Source organism: Xenopus laevis, chromosome 6S (genome assembly GCF_017654675.1).
Source record: "Xenopus laevis strain J_2021 chromosome 6S, Xenopus_laevis_v10.1, whole genome shotgun sequence".
Lineage (NCBI taxonomy): Eukaryota > Metazoa > Chordata > Amphibia > Anura > Pipidae > Xenopus > Xenopus laevis.
Window position 1 is genome coordinate 136816812 of NC_054382.1, and position 25524 is coordinate 136842335.

Sequence of the window (25524 nt, forward strand, 5' to 3'; positions counted from 1 at the left end):
CCCTGCTGTGTTACTAGTATACGTCACTGCTGTTCATGACTGCACATACAACAGCCCTTTTGATAATAAAGAACCCACCCCTGACTATCCAAGAGAAGCTGCAACCCATTATTACACATTCCACTGCTTGAGGGAGAGAGGATCCCGTTTGGTATATTAAACATATATACAGTATATATACTTAGTATCCAGATTGCAGCTCCCACCCATACGTATGAATAGATATATACAGAAAAAAACGATGTTGTGTGCACAGTAAGCTAAACCATCATACTGCTCTGTGTGAATACGACAATATGGCAGCTCCAACATACAGAGAACTACAACTACAGAGAAGAAACAGAAAATATTTGTATTCTTTGTAACGTCCCCATGGGTATTACAGATAATGTATGTATGTATGTATGTATGTATATATGTATATTTTTATTTGTAAAGCGCTCCTCGAGGGCAAAGCACTGTACAGCAAAACAATAAATTAGTAGTAACAAACAAGGGGTCATTGGAATAAAAAGTAACAATAAGTGCATTATTAGAAATACAATTCACATAAATATAAAATATAATTATACTACAGATTAAGTGCTCAGTGTCAAGAGGAGCCTACCCCGTAGAGCTTACAGTCTAAATGGGAGGGTAACATACAGACACAATTCAGAGGGGTATTAAGGTGCTGTGAGTTACAGTTTGTTACACTGATATATAAGTGCCAGTTCAGCTGTTATCCAGGTGCTCCCAGAGGGAGTCTTTGAGTTTTGTTATAAAAACATTGAAGAGGATTCTCTCCTGAGAGATTCAGGAATGACATTCCAAATATAAGGAGTCACAAGAGAGAAGGGTTTGATACGGGAAAAAGCAGTAGTAGTGGGGGGTACAACCAATCGGTTGCTCTGAGAGGAGCGGAGGTTTCAGGCAGGAACATATAGAGAGACAAGAGATGAGATGTAGTGAGGTGCAGAGGAATGAAGGGAAGGTTATGAGGAGAAGGAGTTTATAAGTTATTCTTTGTTTTATAGGAAGCCATGATAAGGACTTCAGCAGCGGAGGGGCCTGTACCTTTTGGATGAGAGGAGGAGAATTCTGGCAGCAGTGTTTAATACAGACTGTAGAGGGGAGAGATGGCAGTTAGGGAGGCCAGTTAGTAGAAGGTTACAGTAATCTAGTCGGGATAGGATGAGAGCATACATGAGCGTCTTGGATGTATCAGGTGAAAGGAAGGGACAGATTTTGGCAATATTGCGTAAGAAAAAGTGACAGGTTTTGACAGTGGTGTTAATATGATCAGAGAAGGAGAGAGAGGAGACAAAGATTCCCCCCAGACAGTGAGCTGAGTTGACAGGATTAATGAGCCATCAATAGAGATAGTAAATAGGGGAGTAGGACCAGGCTTAGGTGGAAAGATGATAAGTTCAGTGTTAGGTTGAGTTTGAGGTGGCGCTGGTTCATCCAATTTGAGATAACCAGGAGGCACTTACAGATCTGAGCCTCTGTTATAATATATATTATACATATATTTGGGTACATCAGAATACAGATGATAATTAAAGCCAAATGAATGGATGAGATCTCTCAGAGACAGAGAGTACAGGGAGAACAACAGCGGACCAAGTACAGAGCCTTGTGGCACCCCCACATTAAGTGGAACTGGAGATGAGGTTTTGTTATCATAGGAGACAGTGAATGATCGGTTAGAGAGGTAAGAAGAGAGACAAGATACAGCCTGGTTACTGATGCCAAGCGAATAGAGAATCTGCATCAGGAGAGAGTGATCAAATGTAGATTATAGGTCAAGGAGGAGAAGGATGGACAAGTGACCTTTGGCTTTGGCACCTGAAGATCATTTGTAACTCTGCACAAAGCAGTCTCAGTAGAGTGACCAGGCCGGAAACCAGATTGCAGAGGGTCCAACAGATCATGGGTGGGTAGAAAGTTAGTAGTAATAGGGGAGAACACAATACGCTCTAGGAGTTTAGTCACAAGTGGTAGAAGGGAGACAGGACAGTAATTTGATAGACAGGACGGGTCAAGCGTGGCCTTTTTAAGAATAGGCTTTACACAGGCCTGTTTGAAAGGAGAAGGGAAGGTTCCAGAAGCTAGAGAAGAATTGAAGATGTAAATAAGTACTAGAGTGTAAGCTCTGCAACACAGTGTTTGAGCAGAGAAGAAGGTATAGGGTCAAGGGGGCAAGTTGGGAGTGGGGAGGACAAGAGAAGCTTGGAGACTTCAGACATTGTTACTGGAGGGAAGGAATTAAGACATGCAGAAGGGACTTAGGGAGGAGGAGCTGGTTTACATTAGTAGAGGTAGGGATCTGATTGCGGATGGTCTACTTTGTCTTTAAAGAAATCAGCAAAGTCCTGAGGAGAGTGTGTCTGGTTGACTGATACTGTTGATGAGGGATGGAGAAGAGGAGTCGTGGGTTGGATTTGTGATTGTTTATAAGGGGACTGTAGTTCTCTTGTTTGGCTTTTGACAATGCAGAATTGAGGCAGGACAATAGAAATGTATAGTGAATAAAGTCTACTTGCGTACGGGATTTCTTCCACATACGTTCGGCAGATCTCGTACAGGAGCGCAAGAATCTGGTTTGTGAATTCAGCCACGGTTGTGGGTTCAGAGAACGTGAACGTTTAGCCTGTAAAGCTTATAATGTGCAGGGCCCCTATTTCCTTGGGTTCCCATATGTTCCTGGATTAAATTTCCCAGAATGTAAATAAAACCATGGTGGGAGCTACAGTCCAACTAGATGCCAGATCCAGTATTGAGCACAATGAATTGGATCACACAAATGACACCTGGAATTCAAGTCCAGGAAAAGAGAACCCTGCAGTCACTTACTGTTCAGCTCCTGTTGTCCTTCTGTATCTGCCCTGTAGGTGGCGCTAGAGAATCACAGTTCACTAATAAACCTTCAATGAGAACAGGGTGAATTACTGCAGCCGTTTCAAACTCCATGTGGCCCTGGGGCCCTTACAATGGGAGATGTCACAAGTCTGAGGGCCCCTGATCTGTGAGTGCAGCGGAACATACAAAAGGGCATTCTGAAAACAGCTACATTTAAACCATGAGTTGCCCTTTAATTTAATGGCTGATTGGGGGTCGGGGGAATGCTGGGAACTGGCACATATGTATAGGGCCACAAGGTGCAGCTGTGTATTTGTTCTTGTCATTGTTGCTCTGAGGTTTGGAGTTAATTCCCCGCCTGTCCTGTTCTAAACCGGTCCTACTGGAATCCAACAAGGGGCCGGTCGTCTCACGATCAATGAAGCCTAATTATCAGCAAACGATTATTATTTAATCATTTCCTTCTGCCCATATAACTGCCAGTCACAATCATCAGCCTGGCCCCCCAGTGCCCCATGGGCTGTAACCCACACTGGGACCCCCGGGAATGTTCATTCTGCACTGGGACCCCCGGGAATGTTCATTCTGCACTGGGACCCCCGGGAATGGGAATGTTCATTCTGCACTGGGACCCCCAGGATTTGGGAATGTTCATTCTGCACTGGGACCCCCGGGAATGGGAATGTTCATTCTGCACTGGGACCCCCGGGAATGGGAATGTTCATTCTGCACTGGGACCCCCAGGAATGGGAATGTTCATTCTGCACTGGGACCCCCGGGAATGGGAATGTTCATTCTGCACTGGGACCCCAATCTCCCGGAATTTTATAAGTTTGGCATCGCCAGTGAGCCCCAGAATTAGGGGCAGAAGACTTTCTTGTCCACAACTTGCACACGGCTCTGGTAAAGTCTTAAATGAGCATTTGATGAAGAAAGGGCAAGAACAGCTGGGGGGCTGTGAGTTAGTGCCCCTTCTCTGGGCATCCGGGGGCCCATTGTGCCTTGAGACTGACCCAGAAGCCCCTGCAGCTCCCCCAGCTGGTTCTCCTTATTTGTGTCTGAATTCCTATAAAAACAAATCCAACAATGTAGGAGCTGCCCTGCCGATATACCTGCCCCCCGTGTCCCACCAGCACACCCTATACTGCTCCCCAACCCCCCATTACCTCTATACAAACTTGCACCAAATGTGGAAATTGTGCAAATCATTGTGCAAGGAAAGGGTGTAATGAGGGACACACGGGGGCGGCTGCTATGGGCAAATTCCACTCTGTACCCCCCATTGCTCCTACTCTGTACCCCCCCTGCTCTTACTCTGTACCCCCTCAGTTATTCCCACTCATACTGAGAGCAGGATGAGCCGTGTGACAGTCGCAGGGGATGGGGGGATCATTCTCTCTCTGTAGGGGAAGGAGGGGGTTCCTGTGGCCCTGGATATAGGTGTGGCCTTATGTGAGTCACATGTCACTAAATTCCCATCATGCTCTACACTCAATGCTGCAACCCCCGCAACCTCAGCCACTGGCTCAGTGTAGGAAAGAGATTGTTCAGTAAATACAACTCCCCGCACTCCCAGCACCCCATTATATATATATATTGGTCTCTCTGATGCCCGAGGCCCCGTTACCTCTAGCGATGGTCCTGCTGAAACACTAAGTCGCCCGTTTATGATGCCCACGGCAACCAGCAATGTAATTGTTGCACCCGAGGCTACTAGTGGGGGGGCCAGTGCTCTGTAGATGGACCTTAGTCGGGGGGTAGGGTTGCCACCTGGCCAGTAAAAATGATTCTTGATGCCAATGTTATAAATGGGAAGAGAGAGAAATATACAGGAGGGCAGAAAAGGCGGTGCCACTTACTGGAGGGAGGAGCCTAGAGTGTGCAGATGCCTCTGATTGGTTAATTTCCCCTCCCACAGCGCCCCCTGCTTGTGCCCTAGGCATGTGCCTCTTCTCTGATGAAATTCCTGGTGTAAATGAGAATTTAGCAACTGCCTGATGGAACAAACAGTGTTGGCTCCCAGGAATCCAGCACCTCCCTGAGAGTTCCCTCCCCACAGCACAAACCCCCCGGCTGGGATACACGAATGGGGGCTCCATGCCTGTACATGTCCCTTTAAGCGAGGAACCCCCAAAACTGCAGGAATTGGCAACCGCTATGACACATTGGCACTGTCTCTTTAAGTAAAGCCCAAAGGGATCAATCTACTTTTTCTGAATGACCAAAATCCCTTTCCCTGCCAGGCACCAACAGGTTAAATGAGCAATTGCAACAATTAACCCCTTCTGCTGAGCATCAGATTGTAGTGAAGCAGATTACAAGGTTGGTGGGGGATGCTGGGAGTTGTAGTGCTGCAATGCAGGACACAAGTAGCACATTCCTCTGCCCAGAGTCAAAGAGTGAGACGTCTCTGTACAAAGGTTGGCATGGGAGTGGGTATGACTGGCACATTCACCCCATCAGCACAAATACCTAAAACTTAGAATGTTTTATCACAATCAATAGAGAGGGACCCCCAAACCCTGGGACCTGCCATTCATCAGGAGACTGCCTTTTGGCCCTAAGAGCTGCTGGGGCCCCAGTGTGTAACTGGATTCAGTGTCCCTGGAAGAATTTCAGAATTTCAGCAGAAATAACCAGATTATAAAATAACCATTCAGCAACCAAAGACCCCGGCCCCTGTCCTGAAACCACCCAGTCTGCTGCTTAGTAGCCCGGCATAGCCACGAGCCACACAGCCTGCATATTGGGCCCCAAGTACTATCAGCTCATTGGCCCAGCTCCAGAGCAAAATAACTCAATAATGTGATCCATTTGTATTTGTTCATAGAGACAATGTGTCTTATTGTCATTATGAGGAAAATCTCATAGTCTCCTGGAGTGTATTTCCTGGTACTCGTGTGACTGTCTCTACTTCCTTTGCACCGGGGAGTGTATTTCCTGGTACTCGTGTGACTGTCTCTACTTCCTTTGCACGGGGGAGTGTATTTCCTGGTACTCGTGTGACTGTCTCTACTTCCTTTGCACTCATGTGACTGTCTCTACTTCCTTTGCACGGGGGAGTGTATTTCCTGGTACTCGTGTGACTGTCTCTACTTCCTTTGCATGGGGGAGTGTATTTCCTGGTACTCGTGTGACTGTCTCTACTTCCTTTGCAAGGGGGAGTGTATTTCCTGGTACTCGTGTGACTGTCTCTACTTCCTTTGCACGGGGGAGTGTATTTCCTGGTACTCGTGTGTCTGTCTCTACTTCCTTTGCACGGGGGAGTATATTTCCTGGTACTCATGTGACTGTCTCTACTTCCTTTGCACGGGGGAGTGTATTTCCTGGTACTCGTGTGTCTGTCTCTACTTCCTTTGCACGGGGGAGTGTATTTCCTGGTACTCGTGTGACTGTCTCTACTTCCTTTGCACGGGGGAGTGTATTTCCTGGTACTCGTGTGACTGTCTCTACTTCCTTTGCACTCATGTGACTGTCTCTACTTCCTTTGCACGGGGGAGTGTATTTCCTGGTACTCGTGTGACTGTCTCTACTTCCTTTGCAAGGGGGAGTGTATTTCTTGGTACTCGTGTGACTGTCTCTACTTCCTTTGCACGGGGGAGTGTATTTCCTGGTACTCGTGTGACTGTCTCTACTTCCTTTGTACGGGGGAGTGTATTTCCTGGTACTCGTGTGACTGTCTCTACTTCCTTTGTACGGGGGAGTGTATTTCCTGGTACTCGTGTGACTGTCTGTGTGACTGTCTCTACTTCCTTTGCACGGGGGAATGTATTTCCTGGTACTCGTGTGACTGTTTCTACTTCCTTTGCACGGGGGAGTGTATTTCCTGGTACTCGTGTGACTGTCTCTACTTCCTTTGCACGGGGGAGTGTATTTCCTGGTACTCGTGTGACTGTCTCTACTTCCTTTGCACGGGAGAGTGTATTTCCTGGTACTCGTGTGACTGTCTCTACTTCCTTTGCACGGGAGAGTGTATTTCCTGGTACTCGTGTGACTGTCTCTACTTCCTTTGTATGGGGGAGTGTATTTCCTGGTACTCATGTGACTTGTCTCTACTTCCTTTGCACGGGAGAGTGTATTTCCTGGTACTCGTGTGACTGTCTCTACTTCCTTTGCACGGGGGAGTGTATTTCCTGGTACTCGTGTGACTGTCTCTACTTCCTTTGCACGGGGGAGTGTATTTCCTGGTACTCATGTGACTTGTCTCTACTTCCTTTGCACGGGGGATTGTATTTCCTGGACATGAATGCAGTACCAGCAGGAAAGTGACAGTTTTTGTCAGTATCACAGTGTGTCTTATAAAAAGTCAGTGTGTTGGTGGCGGCAGAATTAATGATAAAAACTCCAAGATGCAGAATTTCCAACACTGGCAGTTACTTGGCAACAGGCGGTGCAGATACCACAATCTACAGTATAAACAGTTAAATAATCTTTCTTCCAAACCTCACAGTGAAATGGCCCACGTGGGCTACTCTTAGCGTTCCTTATGTGCCAGTTTGCTCCAGCTGGAGCTGCCTCTGTTTACTCTCCATACAAAGGGCACAGGCAGCTGCTGAGACTTGAGTAATAAAATGCTGTGGCCCTTCTGTCGCTCACACCCAAACACACACAGATGTCTCTGTGCAGCAACAACCCAATGAGAGGGACTTAAATACCTCCACTACTACTGCTACTGCCACTATCCAGAACCCCCAGTTATTATAAGTAGGATTGTCTGACCTCCTGCTCTAATGCAATCCCCCCAACACCCACCAACAGTTCTCAACATCCTACTGTCTCCATCTTGTCCTACTGTCTCCATCTTGACCTGTCTCTGTCTTGTCCTACTGTCTCCATCTTGTCCTACTGTCTCCATCTTGTCCTACTGTCTCCATCTTGTCCTACTGTCTCTGTGTCCTACTGTCTCCATCTTGCCCTACTGTCTCCATCTTACCTTACTGTCTCCATCTTGTCCTACAGTCTCCATCTTGTCCTACTGTCTCCATCTTGTCCTACTGTCTCCATCTTGTCCTACTGTCTCCATCTTGACCTGTCTCTGTCTTGTCCTACTGTCTCCATCTTGTCCTACAGTCTCCATCTTGTCCTACTGTCTCCATCTTGTCCTACTGTCTCCATCTTGCCCTACTGTCTCCATCTTGTCCTACTGTCTCCATCTTGTCCTACTGTCTCCATCTTGCCCTACTGTCTCCATGTTGTCGTACTGTCTCCATCTTGCCCTACTGTCTCCATGTTGTCGTACTGTCTCCATGTTGTCGTACTGTCTCCATCTTGTTCTACTGTCTCCATCTTGCCCTACTGTCTCCATCTTGCCCTACTGTCTCCATCATGTCCTACTGTCTCCATCTTGTTCTACTGTCTCCATCTTGTCCTTCTGTCTCCATCTTATCCCACTGTCTCTATCTTGTCCTACTGTCTCCATCTTGTCCTACTGTCTCCATCTTGTCCTACTGTCTCTATCTTGTCCTACTGTCTCCATCTTGTCCTACTGTCTCCATCTTGTCCTACTGTCTCCATCTTGTCCTACTGTCTCCATCTTGTTCTACTGTCTCCATCTTGCCCTACTGTCTCCATGTTGTCCTACTGTCTCCATCTTGTCCTACAGTCTCCATCTTGTCCTACTGTCTCCATCTTGTCCTACTGTCTCCATCTTGCCCTACTGTCTCCATGTTGTCGTACTGTCTCCATCTTGTCCTACTGTCTCCATTTTGTCCTACTGTCTCCATCTTGTCCTACTGTCTCCATCTTGTCCTACTGTCTCCATCTTGCCCTACTGTCTCCATCTTGCCCTACTGTCTCCATCTTGTCCTACTGTCTCCATTTTGTCCTACTGTCTCCATCTTGTCCTACTGTCTCCATCTTGTCCTACTGTCTCCATCTTGTCCTACTGTCTCCATCTTGTCCTACTGTCTCCATCTTGCCCTACTGTCTCCATCTTGTCCTACTGTCTCCATCTTGCCCTACTGTCTCCATGTTGTCGTACTGTCTCCATCTTGCCCTACTGTCTCCATGTTGTCGTACTGTCTCCATGTTGTCGTACTGTCTCCATCTTGTTCTACTGTCTCCATCTTGCCCTACTGTCTCCATCTTGCCCTACTGTCTCCATCATGTCCTACTGTCTCCATCTTGTTCTACTGTCTCCATCTTGTCCTTCTGTCTCCATCTTATCCCACTGTCTCTATCTTGTCCTACTGTCTCCATCTTGTCCTACTGTCTCCATCTTGTCCTACTGTCTCTATCTTGTCCTACTGTCTCCATCTTGTCCTACTGTCTCCATCTTGTCCTACTGTCTCCATCTTGTCCTACTGTCTCCATCTTGTCCTACTGTCTCCATCTTGTTCTACTGTCTCCATCTTGCCCTACTGTCTCCATGTTGTCCTACTGTCTCCATCTTGTCCTACAGTCTCCATCTTGTCCTACTGTCTCCATCTTGTCCTACTGTCTCCATCTTGCCCTACTGTCTCCATGTTGTCGTACTGTCTCCATCTTGTCCTACTGTCTCCATTTTGTCCTACTGTCTCCATCTTGTCCTACTGTCTCCATCTTGTCCTACTGTCTCCATCTTGTCCTACTGTCTCCATCTTGCCCTACTGTCTCCATCTTGTCCTACTGTCTCCATTTTGTCCTACTGTCTCTTGCACTCAGGTGGGCTAATTAAAACAGCTTTCACAGTGTGGGACTGTGTGTGTGAGAGGAGCTGGGAAACAGATTGAGCTTCACCAATCTGAAATATCATGGAGTGACTGGAGGAAGGACTTGAAAACCTCTCCTAAGAGACTGGAGTGAGTCCAACAAGGACCTTGGGGTGAAATTCTGCTAATGCTGAAGTAAGTGCTGGACATTTTGGTTTTATATAAACCAACGTCTGTGTTCAAGGAGGACTTCTATTCCCATGTAAAGATGGGCAAATTATTTTGCCTTGTTTTGCCGCAGAAACAGCGGCCATAGACTTTTATGGCGTGGTGCAACAACATAAGACGCACGTCAAAAAAATTTCGCCGTATGACAATTTTTTTTTGACACCTATAGACTTTAATGGGCGTCGGCGACATATGCAAATTATGGCAAAAGGAAACGGGTCAAAATCGGCCATTCCTATTCCCATGTTGAAAGAAGTGCGCTGAGCCAGTGTATTTTTGTTTTTTGTTTAGAATAAAACTGTTCAGGACGACTAAAACATTTCTGTGCTACTGATCCCCCTAAACTAAATGTCTCAATATAAAACCAGAAAACTCACAGGGAAACATCTTAGGCCCTATTACCCCTTCCAAAAACTTTCCCCTTATGTCTCTAGTCCTTCCCCCACATTTGGATTCTGAAAATCTTTCTCTCGTATGACAAATATCATTTACATGTTATGCACCAACACAAGCCCCCCGTCTTATTGATCACAAGACTTCACTTTCTCGGGGTCCCCTTTTGAACCACTGAAGCAATTAACTAGAATCCATTGGCTCTGCCCCCCTGTGCCAATACTTATGCCACACTGCTGCCCCCTGTTTCTTGTACCCTCTTTATTGGCCTTTAAAGGGCACCCTTGGGGACCTCATGTTTGTTTGCCTATGTAATGACAGTCACCCCCTGCTCTAGGCTCCCCTCTCATTGGAACTTGTGTTCTCATTGGTGGAATTTGGGTCCCTCTCACTCCCGGGCACTGGCTGAATCTCTGGTTTGTGGTGGGCAGAGAGGTCATAGGGGGCAATGCTACTGGGGCACACGGAATCCCCAGAGAATTCATGATGGTGATGGGAACGTGGGGAAAGGGGAATCTCCCAATGATATGGGGGGGTGCAGCTATGGGTTGGTGGGAACTGGTATCATGTTGAATATCATTTTGTTTGTCACCCCCTTTTGGCCACGTTGGACCTTAGAAACAGTTGCTCTTATGTCAGGCACACGGGGCACTTTTGGGAAAGGTTGGGGGGGTCAGTGGAGCCGGATGAGGAAGAGATGATTTGGGTCACACCTGACGTCTCTACACCCCAATATCTTGTACTGATGTTACATGGACAACATGGAGTTTTTTTTTTAAAATACTAATTTTGAGAATCAATTATTTGATGTTGTCGTGTTTATTTTGCAGCTGTGTGGAAGTGGAGTAGGAATCAATGTCACCCCAACTTTATGGCACGACAGCAGGGGGAACCCCAAGTCTGCCAGGATGAGCGATGTGTGGCCTGGTGTTGGGGTACATTGATGATGTTTCTGTGACATGGCCGGGCTCCCTATGGCCCTTCCACCAACACTTGGCCACTTTCCATCCAACGCTGCAGACTTTTTTCTTCTACATGGGGTGAATTATCAGCAGAGAGGGTTACAAACTAACTGGTACTGAAAACCTGCCAATCAGAACCAGATTTGCCAGTTACCGCCCAACACATACAAAGATTCCATACCCATTAGCCAATCAAATTAGTGGGGGGGGGGAACTCAGGCTAAATCAATGGGAAGTGCAGTGGGTGAAAGAACTGAACTCCCTTTAACTACAGGGATTATAAAGGTGACACTTGGTGTATAAAGGCGACAGTTGGTAAATAAAGGTGACAGTTGGTACCTGTGGATTGTCAGTGAGCAGGTTAGGGGCAGGTTGATAGCAGGATATTTGTTTAGTCGGTAGAAGCAAAACCCTATTTATGGGTCTCATCTGAGATAAATGTGGGTGTCACCCTGAGCAGTGGGACTTACACTTCTATGGCTTTTCCCCTGAACGATAATGTTACATTGACTTTTGGTTCTGTTATTCACTTGGCTCATTAAGGGCCCATATATATATATATATATATATATATATATATATAGTGTATATACACATAATATACAAAAGGCACAAATATCCTGTAAATTAGATCCTTATAAACAGCTCTTAGTGATGTCATTTCTGTCACATGACTCATACGTGTGTATTATAATAAATAAAGTGTCCCTTGTTGGAAAATATGAGGATATTAGAAGTCCCCTCGGAGTTCCCTGTATAACTCAGCCTTCAGCCTCGTACTTTTATATGGTCATTGAATTCCTTATGACTTATCCTTATCTTTTACAATAGGGGGTACTTTATTCACTGTATAAACAGCTGCACCCCATGCAGGGCTGGATTTACATAGAGGGCACCCCTAGATTTGCTGCTGTTTGTCAGTTATTGACATGAGTGAATTTACATCATCAGGTTGGGAGCACTGAGATTGACGCATGGGGAATTAAAAAAAACAATTCATCAGCCCCAGAGTTTACGAATTAATGTGGGTGTGGCTAGGCTTAACACCGCCCCCTAAAATCCTGCCTTGGTGGTCTTTCCACACAACGTTATGCCCCCATGTTGTGTGAAGGAACAAAGGAAATGTGTTTAAGACATTTGGGGGCAGATTTATCAAGGATCAAGTGAATTCGAGGGAATTTTCGAAGTAAAAAAATTCGAAATTCAAAGTAATTTTTTGGATACTTCGACCATCGAATAGGATAGTATGATTGACTTCTATTCGAAGTAAAATCGTTTGAATATTCGACCATTCGGTAATCTAAGTACTGTCTCTTTAAAAAAAACGTCGACTTCAATACTTCGCCAAATCAAACCTGCTGAAGTGCTACATCAGCCTATGGGGACCTTCTAGCGCAGTTTTCTACGTTTTTTTAGGTCAAAGATAAATCGTTCGATCGATCACTGAAATCCTTTGAATTGTTCGAACTATTTTACTTTGACCGCAAATGGGCAAATTTGGTGAAAAAAAACTTTGACTTGGACATTCGATGTTGAAGTAATTCAATTTTATGGTTGAATTTCTAAGTGTTTTCAACTTCGAAATTCGACCCTTGATAAATCTACCCGTAAACGTGTCAGCAAGAGATAAATCCGCACTCAGACCTCGAAATTTCTTTTCATCCGCTGCAAATCTCACCGTTTCCACCACCAACTGGTATTCGAATCGTTTGTGTCACAGACAGAACCACAACGAGTTTCTTTTGTTAAACGACTTTATTCGAGACACAGGCTCTTGGCCCAGAGAAAACGCAACGTTTCAGACGTAGGACTTGTTTCAAGTGTTGCAAAATGTACGTCTGAAACGTTAGCTGGGCCAAGAGCCTGTGTCTCGAATAAAGTCGTTTAACAAAAGAAACTCGTTGTGGTTCTGTCTGTGACAGTTAAATGTGACAGTTAAATGTGACAGTTAAATGTGACAGTTAAATGTGACAGTTAAAGGAATAAGTACAGGACTGATTATTATTCTAATACAACTGGTGCAGCAGAATGTGCTGATCACTAGAGTTAATGGACATTAACCCCTCTATACGCTCAGTCCCATAAACACAAGTATAAATCATATTATAGGCGCAGGGACTGGCAATAGAACTTGAGCCAATTGCTGCCCCAGTCCATGAAACCCTCTGTGTTACCATCAGACCCCCAACCTGACCCCCCCCTCATATTATCATACGCCCTGAGCACATCCACCGACAAGAACAGCAGCAATAAAATATACACTGACATTATATACGTGTCCCTCCTCCACTCATCCCGTCTGTATACCTCCCAACTGTCCCGCTTTTACAGGGACAGTCCCTCTTTTGACAGCTCAACTCGCAGTCCTGCTTTTCTACTGAAAAGTCCCAACTTTCTCTGCACTGAACAGCCAGAAAAAGAAACAAAGTTTCTCACTTAATTGGCCCAGAACAGCCACAGCTGCAGATAAGATTCTTTTGTAACAATTGTGAGAGAAGCAAATCAGTAATTGTAACAATATAAGATAACAGGTCCCTTGGGAGAAGTCAGACTCACAGCTTAAAGGGCAATTCACCTTCATTAGCAAAACTGGAATAACTGAAACAACCACAGAAATATGTTCAAACATTCATAACCTGCCAAATTTTGTAAAATGAACATGGTAATTAGGGGTGTGGCCACAAAATAGGTGTGGTCAAAAAAATACCAAATGTTTTATCTCTCTTTTTATTTCCAAAATGTTGGGACGTATACGTGTGTATCTATACATCATGCACTGGAACCTTCCATATATACATGTATAACTCAGCCTGCAGCCTTGTGCCTTTATATGGTCACAGAACAACCCCTCAGTGACTTCTAATATCCTTATCATTTACAGTAGGGGGTACATTATCCCTTATAATACATGAGTGATACTCAGAGTTCCTGTATAACTCAGCCTGCAGCCTTGTGCCTTTATATGGTCACAGAACAACCCTCAGTGACCTCTAATATCCTTATCATTTACAGTAGGGGGTACATTATCCCTTATAATACATGAGTGATACTCAGAGTTCCCTGTATAACTCAGCCTGCAGCCTTGTGCCTTTATATTGGTCACAGAACAACCCTCAGTGACTTCTAATATCCTTATCATTTACAGTAGGGGTACATTATCCCTTATAATACATGAGTGATACTCAGAGTTCCCTGTATAACTCAGCCTGCAGCCTTGTGCCTTTATATGGTCACAGAACAACCCCTCAGTGACTTCTAATATCCTTATCATTTACAGTAGGGGGTACATTATCCTTATAATACATGAGTGATACTCAGAGTTCCCTGTATAACTCAGCCTGCAGCCTTGTGCCTTTATATGGTCACAGAACAACCCCTCAGTGACTTCTAATATCCTTATCATTTACAGTAGGGGGTACATTATCCCTTATAATACATGAGTGATACTCAGAGTTCCCTGTATAACTCAGCCTGCAGCCTTGTGCCTTTATATAGTCACACAACTCCTCAGTGACTTCTAATATCCTTATCATTTACAGTAGGGGGTACATTATCCCTTATAATACATGAGTGATACTCAGAGTTCCCTGTATAACTCAGCCTGCAGCCTTGTGCCTTTATATGGTCACAGAACAACCCCTCAGTGACCTCTAATATCCTTATCATTTACAGTAGGGGGTACATTATCCCTTATAATACATGAGTGATACTCAGAGTTCCCTGTATAACTCAGCCTGCAGCCTTGGTGCCTTTATATGGTCACAGAACAACCCCTCAGTGACCTCTAATATCCTTATCATTTACAGTAGGGGGTACATTATCCCTTATAATACATGAGTGATACTCAGAGTTCCCTGTATAACTCAGCCTGCAGCCTTGTGCCTTTATATGGTCACAGAACAACCCCTCAGTGACCTCTAATATCCTTATCATTTACAGTAGGGGGTACATTATCCCTTATAATACATGAGTGATACTCAGAGTTCCCTGTATAACTCAGCCTGCAGCCTTGTGTCTTTATATGGTCACAGAACAACCCCTCAGTGACTTCTAATATCCTTATCATTTACAGTAGGGGGTACATTATCCCTTATAATACATGAGTGATACTCAGAGTTCCCTGTATAACTCAGCCTGCAGCCTTGTGCCTTTATATGGTCACAGAACAACCCCTCAGTGACTTCCAATATCCTTATCATTTACAGTAGGGGGTACATTATCCCTTATAATACATGAGTGATACTCAGAGTTCCCTGTATAACTCAGCCTGCAGCCTTGTGTCTTTATATGGTCACAGAACAACCCCTCAGTGACTTCTAATATCCTTATCATTTACAGTAGGGGGTACATTATCCTTATAATACATGAGTGATACTCAGAGTTCCCTGTATAACTCAGCCTGCAGCCTTGTGCCTTTATATGGTCACAGAACAACCCCTCAGTGACTTCTAATATCCTTATCATTTACAGTAGGGGGTTTATAATGTCTAGATTTGCCCCATGTGCCATACTACAAAACGTTGGGGGTAAGGCATTACTTTGCTGAATTCAACATTTGCACATAACCCTCACATGACAGAATTGAGGATATATAAGTTTAGGGGGGGCACACAATGGCTCCCCCAATGTGTTTCAGCCAATACTGTGGGTTGTGTTTATGGTGAAGGTGAGGGGGAGTTACAAATAAGCGTTGGGGGGGTCACAGGGATATTTGAGAGTTAAAGAGAAGTCTGTATAAGAGCAGTGGGGGTGCTGGGGGTACACTGTATATTTGGGGTCACTCAGCATCTCCTTCTATTTACCCCCCACCCCCATATACTTGTATTGGTCTCGCCCATCTCTTGTGTGTGTGTGTGTGTGTGTGTGTTTGTGTGGGGGGGGGGGAGTCCAGTTAAACCTGATCTCAATGTGTTTATAGTGGGTGCTGGGGGGGGGGGTGAGATTGCTGTGACACATACAGTTGTGTTGTACAAACAATGGGCTGAGTCACACTGAGAAGGTGGGGGCACCTGATGAATATTTTGGAGCAGAGGAATGAGGGGGGGGGCACATATTTGTCGCTGCACAGAAAGGAAACATGGGGGGGTATGATTGTCCCCCAGTGTTATACAGTGTCAGGCAGAGTATGAACCCCCACATCTGATGCACTGGGGGACACTGTATTGGGGGAGGGGCAGAGCAGCGGAGGAAATGTAACCCCAGTGTGAGTGTGAGTGAGGGCAGGAGTGTGGGCTGTTGGGGGGCAGTGAGTGAATGAGCCGTATCAGCTGGACACAGTGGGTGGGTGTCAGTGGTAAATATGGGGTCACCCCCCCCAGAACTGACAGTTGGTGAGACAAATTGTCACAATTGCTCCAAACTGCCGAGTGTGAAGGTTGGACTGACAGTTAGTGTCTGTGTCAGTTTGAGGGATGAGGGAGTCATGTGCGAGTGGCCACTAAGCTGTGAGTGCAGGTGAGTGAGTGTAGGGGGGGTAAGTGGGGGTGCAGGAGACACAAGTGAGTGGGGGGACACAGAGAATAAAAGGGGCAATAGACTGACCTGTGTCTGGCGGTGCAGCTGATACAGTTGATTGAAGTGACAGTTGTGAGTTGACAGTCGGGGCTGGTGGCAGAAGTGACAGCGGGGGAATTGGGGTGTCGCTGCTCCCCGTGTCCCGAGTTCCTCACGACTCGCTCCTCTCTGCGCCCGGGGAATTTATCTGACAGTTCAGCCGCCCCGCCCACTACCTCCCGCCCCGCCCCCGACTGACAGTTAGAGCAGGTCCCGGGGCCCCCAGTATAACCAGTGTCCGCTGGTGCCACAGTGGGGGGGGGGGTGAATGAGTTTCTGAGGCATCAGTGCCCCCCTGTACCCCCGGCCCTGAAGTTGTCACTCACCAGCCTCCTGACAAATAGGAAAGGACTAATAAAAGCCCCCAGGTGTCAGTTCTGGGGCCAGTGGGGCGAGTAGTCAGGAAAAGAGCAGATGTGGGGCCGGGGCTGCTCTCAGGTAAGAAGGAGGGGAACTGACCAATCACACGCAATATCCACTGACTCCTCCTCTTGTGGGGGAAATTTCCATTTCACTCATTATTCTATAACAAAAGAACATAAAAGCATTTCCCTATTTCCTTCTATGAACCCCCCAACAACCCCAGCCTAACCCAAGGGCCCCTAGTCTCATTGTGTAACCCAAGGGCCCCTAGTCTCATTGTGTAACCCAAGGGCCCCCTAGTCTCATTGTGTAACCCAAGGGCCCCTAGTCTCATTGTGTAACCCAAGGGCCCCTAGTCTCATTGTGTAACCCAAGGGCCCCCTAGTCTCATTGTGTAACCCAAGGGCCCCTAGTCTCATTGTGTAACCCAAGGGCCCCTAGTCTCATTGTGTAACCCAAGGGCCCCCTAGTCTCATTGTGGCAACCCAAGGGCCCCCTAGTCTCATTGTGTAACCCAAGGGCCCTAGTCTCATTGTGTAACCCAAGGGCCCCTAGTCTCATTGTGTAACCCAAGGGCCCCCTAGTCTCATTGTGTACCAAGGGCCCCTAGTCTCATTGTGTAACCCAAGGGGCCCCCTAGTCTCATTGTGTACCCAGGGCCCCCCTAGTCTCATTGTGGCCCCCTACGTGTCCTAGTCTCATTGTGTAACCCAAGGGCCCCCCTAGTCTCATTGTGTAACCCAAGGGCCCCCCTAGTCTCATTGTGTAACCCAAGGGCCCCCTAGTCTCATTGGTAACCAAGGGCCCCCTTGTGTAACCCAAGGGCCCCTAGTCTCATTGTGTAACCCCAAGGGCCCCCTAGTCTCATTGTGTAACCCAAGGGCCCCCCTAGTCTCATTGTGTAACCCAAGGGCCCCCCTAGTCTCATTGTGTAACCCAAGGGCCCCCCTAGTCTCATTGTGTAACCCAATAGGGAAGTTGCACCTTCAGTCCATGACCCTCTGTTCCCAAATCCCACAAAATGCCCCAACCTGTGCTGCCCCCACCAAGTACTTCAATAGATTGGCCAATAGTAGTGCAGAGCCCTGAGTGTTCCACTGCTTTGATTGGCTGCAGGTCTATTGGGTTAAACAAGGACCCCCCCCAGGTGCAGTGAAACTTCCCTTTGTGTAATTGCACCTGTAATTTAGCCACGCCCACACACCTGTCACCAGCACAGGAGCATTTGTGTCAGCCACTAACAGGTTAATCCCCTGGGGCTGTTGTGACTGTTACACGAGTGGCAGAACCTGCCAGATTGGGGGGGGGGTTACAAATAGAGAATTGTCTGCATTCCTCAACCCTCAGTAATTTTGTATCAAATGGGACAAACACCTGGGCAGCTCTCTCACCTACTCACTTACACACTAGCAGGAGCTTTGCAGGGGATGCTGGGAGTTGTAGTATTACATAAGGATTGATGCTGTTTTTGGCTTGTCAGTCTCACAGGCCAGAGGTGTAGGTAGAGGTAGGTGAGTCCGGCTGTAGTAAAACTCTAGGGGTGGGAGTCAGGGAACAGGGACACACGGATGATCCCCAATCAATGACAAATCATTAACCCTACAAGGGATGACTGAGTGGGAGGGAAATTAAAGGGACGTTGCACATGGACAGGTTGGATGGGATTTGCTCTACAGATCAGCCAGGCAGCAGGGGCCATACAACAGCTTTGCCCAATCAGGCTGCCGGGTTGACGGTGGGGATCACTTGGACCCCTTGGTAATGGGCCCTGGCAAGTAACACACAAGGACACACTCCACCCAATCCACCCAAACCCTGTCCACTCTCCACAACCTCCACTCATTTCATGGCCATCAATTTACTCTTTCTCACCTCACGACCTCCCCCTCTGGCACCGACCCCCTGATTGCTGAGCCCTGGTACCCCCTTATGGCAGCCCTTATACCTTGCAGAGCCCTAGTCCCTGTAACTGGGGGTCATAAACCAGAATTGAATCCAGTGGAGCCTATAACTACCCCAGTATTGGGCCTTTAATCTACAGTATCAGGTTGCAGGGAGTTGCCCATACACCTTGGTGCTTTCATTTCATGGAGTAGGTGGGGGGGATAAAACAGAGATTTTTCAGAAGAAAACATTTCGGCGAGATGAATCCTTCAGTCTTAGCAAAGAGGCAATTGGAAGAAAGTCTACGAGACATGGGAGGATGCTACAAACAAGAGACTCATTGGTTGTTTTAATACTAAGGGGCCTATTTACTAACATACTAACATTTGAATTTCTTTATTTTACCAATCTCAAAAAAATTGAGATTTATTTATCAGTGTAAAAGAAACACAAAAAACTCAAATACCAAAGCTTGTCAGGTAAAAGCTCTCAAGGTCCAATAGAAGTGAATCCGGTTGGACCATCTTTAATCACTTTGGACTTTAAGAGGTTTTCTGAAAACCAGAAGTTATAGTAACATAGTAACATAGTAATATAGTAATATAGTAATATAGTAACATAGTAATATAGTAAGTAAGGTTGAAAAAAGACACACATCCATCAAGTTCAACCTTTTAGTTTTTTTTTTAATCTGCCTAACTGCCAGTTGATCCAGAGAAAGCAAAAAAACCCATCTGAATTCTCTCCAATTTGCCTCAGAGGGGGAAAAATTCCTTCCTGACTCCAAAATGGGATCAGTCCCTGAATCAACTTGTACTATGAGCTATCTCCCATATCCCTGTATTCCCTCACTTGCTAAACACCATCCAACCCCTTCTTATACCTATCTAATGTATCAGCCTGTACCCCTGATTCACTTCCCAGCTCTCCCTGTAACACCCCTTTCCCTCCTCTAATCTCATTGGCTCCCTCCTGTCTGCTGGGAGGAGCTACTGGTGAATAAAGCATCCGACCCTTCCTTGTACCTATCTAATGTATCAGCCTGTACCACTGATTCACTTCCCAGCTCTCCCTGTAACACCCCTTTCCTCTAATCTCATTGGCTCCCTCCTGTCTGCTGGGAGGAGCTACTGGTGAATAAAGCATCCGACCCTTCCTTGTACCTATCTAATGTATCAGCCTGTACCCCTGATTCACTTACCAGCTCTCCCTGTAACACCCCTTTCCCTCCTCTAATCTCATTGGCTCCCTCCTGTCTGCTGGGAGGAGCTACTGGTGAATAAAGCATCCGACCCTTCCTTATACCTATCTAATGTATCAGCCTGTACCCCTGATTCACTTCCCAGCTCTCCCTGTAACACCCCTTTCCCTCCTCTAATCTCATTGGCTCCCTCCTGTCTGCTGGGAGGAGCTACTGGTGAATAAAGCATCCGACCCTTCCTTGTACCTATCTAATGTATCAGCCTGTACCACTGATTCACTTCCCAGCTCTCCCTGTAACACCCCTTTCCCTCCTCTAATCTCATTGGCTCCCTCCTGTCTGCTGGGAGGAGCTACTGGTGAATAAAGCATCCGACCCTTCCTTGTACCTATCTAATGTATCAGCCTGTACCCCTGATTCACTTCCCAGCTCTCCCTGTAACACCCCTTTCCCTCCTCTAATCTCATTGGCTCCCTCCTGTCTGCTGGGAGGAGCTACTGGTGAATAAAGCATCCAACCCTTCCTTGTACCTATCTAATGTATCAGCCTGTACCCCTGATTCACTTCCCAGCTCTCCCTGTAACACCCCTTTCCCTCCTCTAATCTCATTGGCTCCCTCCTGTCTGCTGGGAGGAGCTACTGGTGAATAAAGCATCCGACCCTTCCTTATACCTATCTAATGTATCAGCCTGTACCACTGATTCACTTCCCAGCTCTCCCTGTAACACCCCTTTCCATCCTCTAATCTCATTGGCTCCCTCCTGTCTGCTGGGAGGAGCTACTGGTGAATAAAGCATCCGACCCTTCCTTGTACCTATCTAATGTATCAGCCTGTACCACTGATTCACTTCCCAGCTCTCCCTGTAACACCCCTTTCCATCCTCTAATCTCATTGGCTCCCTCCTGTCTGCTGGGAGGAGCTACTGGTGAATAAAGCATCCGACCCTTCCTTGTACCTATCTAATGTATCAGCCTGTACCCCTGATTCACTTCCCAGCTCTCCCTGTAACACCCCTTTCCCTGTTTGGGTTTGTATTGTAATAAACAATTTCGATCTAGACCTACTGCCCTATCATTTGCCGTTTTACATCTTCTACTTTATATCCCCTTTCTATGAAACGGCCCCAGAGCATCATGGCCTGTTCCTGAAATTAGGGGTGCACCGAATCCGCTATTTAGGATTTGGCTGAACCCCCAAATCCTTTGTGAAAGATTCGGGCGAATACCGAACCGAATCCGAATTTGCATATGCAAATTAGGGGTGGGAAGGTGACATTTTTTTACTTCCTTGTTTTGTGACAAAAAGTCACATGATTTCCCTCCCCACCCCTAATTTGAGTATGCTAATTAGGATTCGCATTCGGTTCGGCCAGGCACAAGGATTCCACCAAATCTGAATCTTTCTGAAAAAGGCCGAATCCTGGTCGAATCCTGAACCGAATCCTGGATTTAGTGTATCCCTACCTGAAATGCATCCCGTGAAGAACATACGCTCCTCAAACGCATGAATTTCCAGCTGGGAGGCGGGTGGCCACTATTGGCGTGTAACAGGGTGTTACGAGTAATTGGTTTACGGAATAAATCCATAACAATATTGTCCACCTCTAGTCTAAAAACCAAGTCCAGAAAGGGTTATTCTATGAGATTTGTTTTAACTGTATCGTTGCAAGAAACTTCATCCCCATCCCAGACTCCTATACAGTCATCGATATACCTATAAAATCTTATTATTTTGTGTTTAAAGGGGTTGTGTTCACCAAAAACATAAATCCTTCCCCACCATCCCATGACCAAATTGGCATAGGTCGGAGAAAAGGAAGCCCCCATCGCTGCTAAAAACGTCCATGAAACAAAAAATAGTTGGATTGTAATAAAAAGTTGATAACTTCCATAATAAATTCTGTGGGAAAAATATCTATGGGGAAATGTTAGTTATTTTTAACCAGAATTGGATGGAATACATACCTACATCATGCTCTATAGAAGAGAACTGGGATGTTACGTCCATAGAGAACTATCTACCTGTACCTGTATGTTAGACTCCCATCCACTTAGACTGTAAGCTCTATGGGGCAGGGACCTCCTTCCCACCATGTCTCTTACCATATAGCACTTAAGCTCTTTGTCCTATGATTGAGTTGATCCACATATTTCGATAACCCTTCTGTAAGAGACCCTATACTATGTGCAAGGACTGTCTATGGTCTCCCCATCTCTGCCGGGGGTTCCTCTGGGGTCTCCAGTTTCCTCCCACACCCAAAACATACACGCAGCATAATTGTGTCTTGATTGTATCGGTGCGAGTGTGAGTGATCAGGACCTTAGATTGCAAGCTCATGGGAATGGTGCCTCACCTGCAAGATGTGTAAAGGATAAGATGCTGCTACTTGATACTTTGTGGGTTGTGGGCTGCTGTGTGTTGTGGGCACGGCCATCATTATCATTATTACTAATTGTACCTTTTCCACTCCCACTTCTTAGCAAATCTGCCAGGAACCGACTGTGAAATACCCACCAGTGGGAGCTTCTGCCAAGCCAGGAGCAGAGCAGGGGCATGAGAAGAGCCCAGACATTAATCTGCTTCTATCTTAAATAGGAGATAAATTGCCCCCTGGGGGGTAAATGTCCCAGGAGATGCCGCATCCTTCTGTGGGACTACAGGGGATCTGTCTTTATTGGGTAACAGGAGCACAAGGGGAATATTATTGGGGTACAGGCCCAATTGCATCTTATGGTTCCCTGAAAAATCAGCAGCCAAAACCATGTTCCCAGGTGCCCCACAGATAAATACCTGAGAATGATCAATGGAATATCACTATAATCTATAGACTCAGTGGACCCTCTGCCCCCCACTATATCTCAGCTTTAATCTCTTTAAACAAGTGCACCCGCCCCTGGTATGTGTCACCTTCTTGTTAGCCCCACCCGGCTCATTAGCAGCTGCTCTCACCCCTGTGCATGGGAATTCCTTTCCCCAAATGCCTGTGCAATGTTATCAGCCATGACTTCTCTCTTCCATCCTCCCATTCTCTCTCTCCAGTCAGACCATTAACTCACCCAGCGCGTCTGACTTCCTACCGAATATGTGATTCTGCCCCAATGGACTATTGTGCCCCCGATCCACACACACCTGCCCTGGCATGAGTCTTCAGCTTCTTACGGCTCTCCTATTTAATGTTTGGCTGTTGCTGGGTGTCTCCATCTTGCCCTAATGTCTGTATCTTTTAATACTGTCCCCATCTTTTCCTATGTCTCTATATTGCTGTTTCTGTATTGCCCCTGTCTCCATCTTACCCTACTGTCTCCATCTTGTCCTGCTGTCTCCATCTTGTCCTACTGTCTCCATCTTGTCCTACTGTCTCCATCTTGTCCTACTGTCTCCATCTTTTCCTACTGTCTCCATCTTGCCCTACTGTCTCCATCTTGTCCTACTGTCTCCATCTTGCTCTACTGTCTCCATCTTGTCCTGCTGTCTCCATCTTGTTCAACTGTCTCCATCTTGTCCTACTGTCTCCATCTTGCCCTACTGTCTCCATCTTGTCCTACTGTCTCCATCTTGCTCTACTGTCTCCATCTTGTCCTGCTGTCTCCATCTTGTTCAACTGTCTCCATCTTGTCCTACTGTCTCCATCTTCCCCTTCTGTCTCCATCTTGCCCTACTGTCTCCATCTTGCCCTACTGACTCCATCTTGCCCTACCGTCTCCATCTTGCCCTACTGTCTCCATCTTGCCCTGCTGTCTCCATCTTGTTCAACTGTCTCCATCTTGTCCTACTGTCTCCATCTTGTACTAAGGTCTCCATCTTGCCCTACTGTCTCCATCTTGTCCTATTGTCTCCATCTTGCTCTTCTGTGTCCATCTTGTCCTACTTTCTCCATCTTGCCCTACTGTCTCCATCTTGCCCTACTGTCTCCATCTTGTCCTACTGTCTCCATCTTGCTCTACTGTCTCCATCTTGTCCTGCTGTCTCCATCTTGTTCAACTGTCTCCATCTTGTCCTACTGTCTCCATCTTCCCCTTCTGTCTCCATCTTGCCCTACTGTCTCCATCTTGCCCTACTGACTCCATCTTGCCCTACCGTCTCCATCTTGTCCTACTGTCTCCATCTTGCCCTGCTGTCTCCATCTTGTTCAACTGTCTCCATCTTGTCCTACTGTCTCCATCTTGTACTAAGGTCTCCATCTTGCCCTACTGTCTCCATCTTGTCCTATTGTCTCCATCTTGCCCTTCTGTGTCCATCTTGTCCTACTGTCTCCATCTTGTCGTACTGTCTCCATCTTGTCCTACTGTCTCCATCTTGCCCTACTGTCTCCATCTTGTCCTACTGTCTCCATCTTGTCCTACTGTCTCCATCTTGTTCTACTGTCTCTTTTGTGTACTATTGTCTGTACCTTACTGTCTGTAACTTGCCCTACAGGCTTGTTTTTGCCCGATTGTTGCCACCCTGTCTATATTTATGATCAGCTTCATACACTTCTGCTTCTTACAACTGCTGCTCTGACTTTGTAAGAGGCCCAGGGAGGGGCCATTTCTCTGACCCTGTTTCTCTGACCCCCCCCAGACAGATTGAGTATTTTGTTGGTTTGATATATCCAATAGGAGTTGACTTTCAACCTGTTGCTTTCCAGCTACTGCTGACTTTATGGTGGTGGAAGTTGTAGTTCAGCAAGATCGCTGCATTAGAAGAATATTGGAGCCCTCCCTCCTGTACTTTCAGGTTCAGATGAGCAGGTGTCTGTGGGCAGTTTCTCAGGAATTTGAATAATGAATATGAGAAGGTACAAGTCCATTACCCCGAGGGGCAACACAATCTCTTTATTATTGACTCCCTCCAGCTTTATATTTCCTGATAAGAGTCTCCATGAAGCCTCCCACTATATAATAACCAACAATCTCCCCCTCCTTATCCTTTCACAGGAATTTCTGAGTCAGCCAAAGAATTTTGTGAAAGTAAAAAGCAGTGAAACCAACTGGGAGGGGATTAAAGGGACAGTGTGAGCTTGAACTTTCCCTTATTGCACTTTCACTTTTACTAGAGACATTACTGCTGGTTATTTGTTTCCCTCTTCTTCTTTAACTCTCTTACTGCGCCATTTATTCATTTTATCACTGATTTATAATCCTACAGTTGCATTTTACAATTTCAGAACGCTGGGACAGAATGTTCTGTTATACAGATAGCTAGAATCTCAGCTGCCATAAAGCAGGACAGGACTGCTGCTTACAATGGGGATCAGATAGGATCTGTGCAGCCACTGGGACAGAATGTTCTGTTATACAGATAGCTAGAATCTCAGCTGCCATAAAGCAGGACAGGACTGCTGCTTACAATGGGGATCATACAGGGGACAGTTTCCAGTAATTCTGTGCAATGAGACAATAGCAAAGGGATGTGCTGTAACAAGATTGAGCTGCGTTTGGATTGCAGGAGTGGGAGAGAATATGGGGCTGGATATGTTTCCATGGA

The 25524-nt window shown here is 46.3% G+C and overlaps 1 protein-coding gene across 1 annotated transcript in view; it reads right to left on the reverse strand.

The window, feature by feature from the left end:
* eppk1.S (epiplakin 1 S homeolog) overlaps window positions 1-16752 on the reverse strand; it is a 33892-nt gene extending 17140 nt beyond the window's left edge. The window contains exon 1 of the mRNA XM_018224045.2: window positions 16598-16752. The gene's annotated coding sequence lies outside the window, so the exon portion shown is untranslated. The remainder of the gene's footprint in view (window positions 1-16597) is intronic.
* Window positions 16753-25524: the final 8772 nt, after the last annotated feature.